This window comes from Coenobita brevimanus, chromosome 95 (genome assembly GCF_032717465.1).
Source record: "Coenobita brevimanus isolate Jiangsu-jjx chromosome 95, ASM3271746v2, whole genome shotgun sequence".
NCBI classification, from domain to species: Eukaryota; Metazoa; Arthropoda; class Malacostraca; order Decapoda; family Coenobitidae; genus Coenobita; species Coenobita brevimanus.
The window spans coordinates 29,225,151-29,235,050 of record NC_137048.1 but is presented as its reverse complement, the minus strand read 5'-3'; positions in this window follow the sequence as shown (position 1 = coordinate 29,235,050).

Here is a 9,900-nt window from a genome sequence, read left to right as displayed (position 1 = left end):
GGAGGGAGGTGAAAGGTGGGGGAGGAAAATGAGGCAAGATATAAGGAAGTGAAGGGAGATGAAGGAAAGTGAAGGGTAAGGGAGAGAAATGAGGGGTGTGGGAGGGAAATGAGGGGTGAGGGAGGGAAGGGTAGGGCAAGGGAGAGAAGTGAGGGATGTTGGAGGGAACTGAGGGGTGAGGGAGGGAAGTGAGGGGTGATGGTGGGAAGTGAGGAGGATGGGGAGAGGAGAGGGATAAAGGAGGGAAGTGAGGGGTGTGGGAGGGAAGTAAAGGAGATGGATGGGAGTGAGGGGTATGGGTGGAAATGAGGGGTGAGGAGGGGAAATGAGCAGTAAGGGAAGCAAGTAAGAGGGAGAAGGTTAGTGAGGAAAAGATGGAGGGATGTGAGGGAGAAATGGAGAGAAGTTAGGGTCATGGAAGATTGAAGAAAAGGCATAAAAGCCAACGAAAGCATTAAAGTAAAAATACAATAACTGATGGAATAAAAAGGGAAAAGAAGGACAGAAGCTTTTACACAGTTGAGTGGCACTAAAAAATGAAAGAAACAAATAAAAACACATATATATACATAGAGAGAGAGAGAGAGAGAGAGAGAGAGAGAGACAGAGACAGAGAGAGAGAGACAGAGAGAGAGAGAGAGAGAGAGAGAGAGAGAGACAGAGACAGAGAGAGAGAGAGAGACAGAGAGAGAGAGAGAGAGAGAGAAAGAGAGAGAGAACAAATGACTTTTGCAATGTCTCAAATTCTAATCCACAGTAATAAAACATAAACAAGAATCATGAGAAAGCAGATATAACACATACACACACACACACACACACACACACACACACACACACACACGTAGCCTACACATGGAAATATACCAGTAATTCCTTCCCCTGACTCTCAATCTCTCTCTCTCTCCAACACGTCACCACCTCTCAGACTCCAAGCATACCCCACTTACGAAATCCCCCCCCCCTGAACCCCCCAAAAAAAAAAAAAAAAAAAAAGCGCCTGAGAGCAAGATTAACCCCCTAAGCTCTCCTCGCCTTGCCACTCCGATCCAGCTTAAAACTTTTGCAGGTCTAATTAGGTCGAAACTCTGATGAACTGTCCACGAATTTCGCCTCAGAGTTAAACTAGGGAGGGGGATGAGGGGGTGTTCTTAATCCAAATCTCATCCGGGAGGGCGGGGGGGGTTAATTCTATCTACAGTAGTGTCAAGGTACATAATCCGGGATCTTATCTTGGGTGCGTTTATGACAATTTTCCTTCTTATTTTTCTTTTTTAGTTGTTAATTTAGAGTGCGAATTGGTGGTGGTGGTGGTGGTGGTGGTGGTGGTGGTGGTGGTGGTGGTGGTGGTGGTGGTGGTGGTGGTGGTGATGATGATGATGATGATGATGATGATGATGATGATGATGATGATGATGATGATGATGATCCCTGTTGTGTCTATTCCCTCGCGTTTAAGTCGGTCCATCTATCTATCTACTTATCATCTATCTATCCATCCTCTTTACTGTCATAAACGTAGACTTCATCCAGGGTGTAACTAAAACATCTTTTATCCTTAACCCCTTCAGTTCGATAACTCTCTTACGGTATTTTGCTTAGGAAGAGTCTTAATAACTTTGTCTACAGATGGCAAGAACCAGTTTTCATATTAACGTCACTGAACAGAAGCCAATAACACCATAACACATCTCTACTCTTTCCCACCCACCCAAGCCCCCTCCCTCATGTACACCTCTACCATACCCTCCAGCATCGTTCTGTCCTCCCTTTGCACTCTGCCATGTCTATCACAACTAATCCCTAGACCCATCCTTCCAAATCATCAGTCTCCATGCACTTCACCCTTCCATCTCATTCTGTCTTCACTCTTTACATTCTCACCTCGTTCTGTCTCCATTCCTTACATTCTCATCTCTTCCTTTCTCCCTTCCTCACCTTCTCACCTCATTCTGTCTCACGTCCTCACCTCGTTACCTCATTCTGTCTCCCTTCCTCACCTTCACACTTCATTCTGTCTCCCTTCCTCACCTTCACACCTCATTCTGTCTCCCTTCTTCACCTTCTCACCTCATTCGTCTCCCTCACGTTCTCACCTTCTGTCCCAGCTTCCTCCCTCACTCTCCCACGAACCCCACCTCTCAACACTCACTCTGGTAATTCACTGCACGAAGGATAATTCAACACGGGGGATGATCCAAGCTATTTTAATCCTGGATAACTCTGCAACACCCGACAAGAGAGGCAGGATTATGCAACTTTGTGTGGGTGTATTTTTGGCGGGGACTGAGGCAGACTGAGATGAAAGGACTTACTGTGGTTTGTTTGGACTAGCATTCACACTTGGATCATCATTTCGTTCCCACTTTGTCTTACTGATTCTCTTCCTCATTTACCAGTTCCTTAATTTTCTCTCTCTTCCCCACTTTCTCTTTATTTACCGGTACTGTCTTCCCTTCCTCATTTACTATTTTCTCAATTACATATCTCTTCCACACTTTATTTTACTATAATTCCCTTCTTTACTAATCACTTTCTCATTTATATACTCAATCGCTTTTCCTTACTTGCTGCCTTCCTTTCATTTAGTTTTATCAATGGTCCACGTCTAGTCTATAATCATATACGGCACTATTTTCTTTTATCTAGGCCACTGGCGTCTGCACATCTCACGTCCACGTTCTGATATTCATATGCAATATTATTAAATTTTGTTTTAACTATCTCATTCAGGTCTATTACCTAATGCACATCGGCGATTTTTTCATATTTACGGCAGCACATTTGCCTTCATGTACCCAACACACACACACACACACACACACACACACACACACACTTTCTAATAACAGAATTGCCTCTCTCTCTCTCTCTCTCTCTCTCTTGATTACCCACGCCCGGACCCAACCCTCACCTCCCCGTTTCTGATCCTCTAAGACCATTACAGGCTGCTGGCTAATCACTCGGTCGGCTGGCTTAACCGGCTTAGTGCGCGGTCAACGAAAGCCCAATGAGAACTGGCCACATAATTTGGCTTAGTTAGGCCTAGTGGGTTATGGCTTACTGAACTTTGAACGCTTCTTTTACTCATTTCACTGCTGAACTTTGGAATACTGGTTTCCTCTTTAATTCACTGCAGGGTATGGCTAACTGAAATAGTCTTAAAGGTTAACACTGAACTTGGCAAAAATGTAATAGAAGAAATGTCTTGACAATAACAGAATAAATTATAAAACAATAATTTTCAAAAAGTTTAGCAACAATGGAATCAACGACACGCTTGGAAACACTGGAATCAACTATAAAAAGCTTGGCACCACTGGAAAAAATGATAAAAAACTTGGCAACAGTGGAATAAATGATAAAAACTTGGAATTACTGGAATAAACGATAAAATGTTTGGCAATACTGGAATACACAATAATAAGTCTGGCACAATGGAATAAATGTTAAAAAGCTTGGTAATACTGGAGTTAACCTTGGCACAACTGAAATAAACAATAAAGGACTTGCAAACGCTGAAATAAACGAAAACAGGCTTGGAATAACGTGAATAAAGACTAACTGGCTTGTGGTAAACGATAACTGGTTTGGCAACACTGGAATAAACAACAATAACCACGGCAAGGTGGAAAATGGGATTGTAAAAATAGTACCGATACGCAAATAAAAACAGGCTTATCAAACACTAAAGTAAAAAAATAATATGCATGACAGAATTGGTGTAAATGACAGAATACTGGCACACGAAAATGACTGACTAACTTACTAAATAAATAAATAAATAAATAACAGACTTTGCACGATGAATATAACCTCTACAACTATATTACCTCTAACTTTATTCTTACTGCCTCCAGACGATTTTATTTAGCATGGACAATAAGGCCTTTAATACTGCAAGGAATAATGAAGACTGTATCTACCTCCTATAGCTCCAAAGTCTCCTCTTAGCTTAAAAAAAAAAAAAAGTCTACAGGTAGCAAGAGAAAAATGTCATCACAGTGAAGGGCATTACTGCATAGGCCCCTTCAATCTGACGACATATTTTATTTTACTTCCATTTTTTAATAGCTTCGGAGACACTACGAACAGCAAGATTTAGACAGAAGCTTCTATTAACCCCTTCACTAACAGACGTCAGTACTAGGCTTGAATAAAACCGTCTGGTGGTAGCAAGAAAAAATGACAGCGCCGAAAAGAAGGGGTTTAGATAAGTATAGTACACATGAACACGTCGGGGGGAAAATAAAACACATATAACAATTAAATAACTAATAAAATGTAATTTACCCCTTCACTTCAACAACTCATTGCTTTATTCTTGCAAACAATTCAGCATATCAATTAACCTGGGAATTACCTCGTACTAAAGGGGTTAATCATGGCTATTACCTAATCCAACTAAGAAAGTCTTTCCTAAACTAATCAAATCGTCTGGCAATAACAAGAATATATAAATAAATCACAGGAGCGAAGAGGACAATAACACTGGTGCTGACGAGACCCATCGGTACAAATCACAACACGAAGAGCGTCGTGTGAAAGATATTAACACAATCACAGCAGCAGCGAATATCTATCGGGGCCTAATAGATGAATGCGTCGGCAATGAATGAAGTTAAATGACTAGCAATGTAAACAGTAGTCACTCATCTACGGCGGACAAAGCGAATGAATGGATTTAAAGAGACAAGGTAAACATAGGAACACGTGAATGAGCACAGGCTTCTCGGTGTTTACGGCAGAAATAGCAGTTTCCAGCGTCTACACTTACCGCATGGTGCGCAGGGTATATTGAGGAGCTCTTGTTGATCATTCAGCTCCACTTCTGATAACGAGAGGCCTAACAAACACAAATATAAAACACTACAGCCAAGCGTCGACGTCTAACCAGCAGCCATCTTGTCACTGTTGCCACATCGGTATGCTAGCTTTAGCCAATTTTTTACAACATAAAATGTAAAAGCAGTACTTACATACAGTTCATTGGACGAGCAGTTGAGCAAGAATAAATATGTAAGGCATGTGCTGGAAATAATAAGCGCTGTGAAAGCCAAGAAGTATTGGAAAACTACGAATGATTTTCTCCGGCTCTTTCACACACTGACAAGACGCCACTCGTTCGAGCTAAATTTTACTAAATATGATTTGGCAATCTTGGCATGAATAACAATTTTCTTAATACATGAGAACTCGGAATATTATGCTGATAAGAGGTTAGGGGGATGGACGTAAAATTATTTTGCATGTAGCTGCAAAATAATAGCAAAAATTATTATTCAAGAGGTATCTGGCATTTTACCCTAGCTGCCTCCGACAACCGAAAGATGCCAACTCGCTTCGACTGCAATATCATTTGTCGTTTTCCAGCAACATCCAGCTCGCAATTTTTTATCACTTCACCAGCTAGTATTTCCCTCAAATTAATAAAGTCGTCTAGGGTTATCCAAAACAGAATACCTATGTGTGTGTATATAGTGACATGGGTATTAATAAAGATAATTTTTTACGTAGCTTAGTTGCACATAGTGTTACGGTTACCAAAACAGGGCCTCTCAGGCGATTTTCACCTCTACTAGCGATTCCTACGAGACACGAAGCAACGGTGTTTACATACTGTTCTTAAGAACTAAGTAATCTTTCTAAATAACTATGTACATGAGTAATATACTGTATACTGGAATTAAAACTGTAAAACTGGAAATACTTCATCGAATAAAAGCCATGCAGAGACTTGCTTGTATATTTGGCAGCTCAATCTAGCCTATGATAAAGTTGGCAGTGAACTATCATGTTAGGCTAAGTTAGCTTACCTTACCAAAGTGTATTGCGTTACACTAGCCGAAATAACCAAACCTATCACATTCAATAACTCACTATTTTACAGCATGACGCCTTAATCCCGGGAAGGGTGGCCACAAATGAATTGTCTTCATATCATTCCTCCCCTATCAGGCTGCCATCTCTTCAACTCACATTCCCCCAACTCATTTACCTCTCCATCTCTCCATTTCATCCCCATCTCCCTCTTTCTCTCCTCCTCCCCCACGTTTTTCACATAGTCTCCTAGTCAACTTATTCTTTCCACAAGTAAAATGCACAAATAACAAGGATATTTCCCCCCCCCCAAAAAAAAAGTAACTATTGATCATACGAGAGGGGGGGGGGGAGCCGGAATGGGAGCACATTAACCACGCTATTCTGCAAGCATCATAAAGGAAACTAATTTATCAATACATAATCGTACTATAGGCTATGACAACCTTTCTTTACATTTAGTTATCTACCAGTGTCAGAATCCCATAACTACCTCACAGCTCACAGAATCAGCTCGCAACAGCTCTCCCTCCCTCTCCACCCACGCCAAACACTAGACACGAGGATGCGCCTTGTCTCTCACTTGCATTTCCCAAACTCCCTCTCATCTACGCTCACCCACCTAGCTTTCACGCTCAAATTCATATATAATTCACCCAAAACTCATTCATCCCAACAATCATCTAAGTATGGAAGAAATAAATCCAACAGAATTACACAAAACTCTAAGAAAAGTGGACACGAGGATGCCCTTCCACCCGTCTCCGTCTCACATTCTCCCGTTCATCTACACTCACCCGTCTAGCTCTCACGCTCATAACTACATACAGCACACCCAAAACTCACTCATCCCAACACTCACCTTAATACAGAAGAAGGTCCTATAAAACACACATACAACACAAATGAAACAAAACTAGGCACGAGTACGCGTATCAACTCTCCCTCCTCTCCCGCCTCTCCGCGTACTGTCCTCTCCCTCGGGTCCCCCCCTCATCCCTTGTTCACTCCCAGCCCATCGCTCGGAGATTCCAATTCGCTCAAACTATACACCTATTCTTCTTTTGAAAATACAGCCCCAGTCACCATACATTTTCCATCAGCGACTATTCGAAACCCGTTGAATGGAGTGATAGAGTTTAAGCATAGGGACATCACGAGAAACTTGTATTTAATGGGAAAATTTTGTGCGTGATATCGGCATTCGGCACACTGGGCATTCTCACCTCCTGACTGAAGCACGAACCACCGACTTCGATAGACACGCAGGGTTCGAACCTACTGTATATTTATCCAGCCAATTTTGTCTCGGATACTCTTATTAAATACATGCAGCCATTTTTTGCGGTTGTCGAGTTATTAGCAGATCGTGGTTTCCTTTCCTCACCCTTCGTGGGAGAAGAAAGTAGAGTTACACGTGGCTTACTATTTGTTTGTGGCGTCCATATATACTGTGCTACCTTGGACCTCCCCATACCCATTCACTCCCTCACTTCCCACAGCCTGGGCATCTCCTGCATGAATGTACCGCAGGTGGTAGACAATAAAGGTTTGTTTAACAGTCAGCAGTTATTTGGATGTAATAACTTTAGTCTCTCTCTCTCTCTCTCTCTCTCTCTCTCTCTCTCTCTCTCTCCGTGCATTTTAAATTCTGTAGTACATTCAGTTCACGTATTCTACAGCTAATGCACAACTTCCGCTGTACCCCACTAACCTTGATGAGGCTCACTCTTTTAAAGCCGAATGATAATGGATTTACTGATATAGAATTAATTGTATGACTGCTCTCAGAATGAATGTGGAATATTCATAATTGTAAATGATATCAATATTGCTTTTACTTACCATAATAGTATGTGGAATAAACACTGATGATATTCATGTAACACCAGATGGATGAAACAGAAAATTGTGAGCCGTTCCGCATTTTTTTTCTTCACCCCATCTTAAGTTGAGAAAAACAAGTCCGGGTGTTGGTGTACGTAACGGTAAGCAACTACTCCTTTATTACGCCTTACTGAATGCTGGACCCATGGCGAAGCTACCGTAATCCAGGTCAGTGAAGCCGTAGGAGACAATCCAACTTCCCGAGCAGCGTTTACAATTTTATCCATCTTTCATCCAGTCCAGAATTACCTCATTAGGGGTACAAAGACCCAGGCTAGGTTAAGCAGTCCTGGCATTTAGGCAAGAGTGATCACTTGATCTTCCCATAGTGGCATTATATGAGCAATAAACTACTCCTCGAAATTAAGCCCTGAATGACCAGAGCAGGGTGGAGAGCCTGGACTCACTAGACCAACAAACGTTTAAAAGAAGTGTATGAGGGCAACGAGGTTAATGAATCAGGACACAGCATGAAGGCCCACCCCCGAATATCCCTGCGTGTATCAATGAACTGTCCAATAAAGGAGAAATTAACCAAGTGCAACAAAGGAACACACTAAATTATTTCGTTCAATACCTTCTACTGCCATCAACCAGCAAGGAAGTGTAGGCGATCCTGTGAACGTGACAGTATCTACCACGAAGCAGGTAGAGGTAGATTTTAGCTCCGTCTGTCTTACACTTGAGATCTCGCTTCCCCAAATATCAGTCCTGTCCCCTCCCTCTCTCTAATTAACCCATCCTAGGCCTTCTTAGTTTTTTCTTCTTAGATTTTTCTTTGCAGCTTTTTTTTTTTTTTTCATCCTCTTCTTAGGCCTTCCTGTGGTGTCCTTTTTTTTTCCACTTTTCACATTTTTTGTCCAGTCTTTTTTTTCTAGCATCTTCTCAGGTGCATAATAAGTTAGTTCTCTCTCTCTCTCTCTCTCTCTGTCCTCAGTTAACCCTTTAATCACTTTTTGACATCATTTTTAGTCAATTATTGTTACCTGCAAACAATTTTACCCATGAAGGGGAGCCTCTTTAAACTGGAGAGGTCACATAGGCGCCTCCATGAATCGCTGACCACAAGGGAGATCTCCGAAGCTGAATAAAATCGTCTGGTTGTCGCAGGAAAAAAGTAAAGAAGCGTCAATGAAAATCGTCTTAATGTAGCAAGCCTGAAAAAGATGAATAACCCAGCTATTTTTTTATAGCTTCATGCATTTTCAAATTTACTGATACTACCTACAGACGATTTTATTAAGTTGATGGGGAGATTTTTCGGGATTGAGGCGTGAATCGAAGCTTTAATATAATAATGGATGGTGATTAAAACTACAAAATAAAGGTTTGCCTGTCTGAATGGATCTTTTTCAGGATCCTTTATCCCCTTAAGCACATGACTTTTTAATTCTTGCTACCTCCGGGCGATTTCATTCAGCTTAGGACAAACCTCCAGTAGCGAAGGGGTTAATGTAGGCTGTATCCAACCCCTTCAGTTCGAAAAGTATCTCCTGAGCTGAGTAAAATAGTCTGAGAGTAGGAAGATTGAAATGTCATCGTAGTGAAAGAGTTTAATTTACCTGAATGCTCTGCTGACCATCTTTCATCCCTCCCTCCATCTTTTCTCAATTTTACGTCAACTCCGCTTAACAAATCCTATGACGTCTTTTCATGCTTTATTCATGTCTCTCACGGACGATTTTCTTCAGCTTAGGACAAACCTCCAGTACAGAAGGGGTTAATGAAGGTTATATCCAACCCCTCCAGCCCGAATAGTCTCTCCTCTAGTGAATAAATGCACCTGAAAAAAATAACGATGAAATGAACTGCTAAATTTACCTGTATCCTCAACTTCATCTTTCGTCCCTCCTTCAACTTTGTCTCAGTTTTGCATCAGCCTTACTTAAGCTGGTCGCCTCCTTTGTCCTCCCCTGCTAAAACTCATGCCGAGAAAAGGAGCGCATACTAATTAAAGTTTCCCCGAAGAATAATGTTGTTTTCACGAGGTCAGATATACCCGGCATTATATAAACGTTGTGGCAAAAGGATGGGGAATAGTTTTAATGGAATCCAGAACTTTATCGGAGGACTGGGACATGAAACACATACACACAGGCTCAGACGTATACATACACACATACACGCAAAAGCACACACACACACTCACAGACACACACTCCTTCACCTCTCTCTCTCTGTTAGTTAGGATCT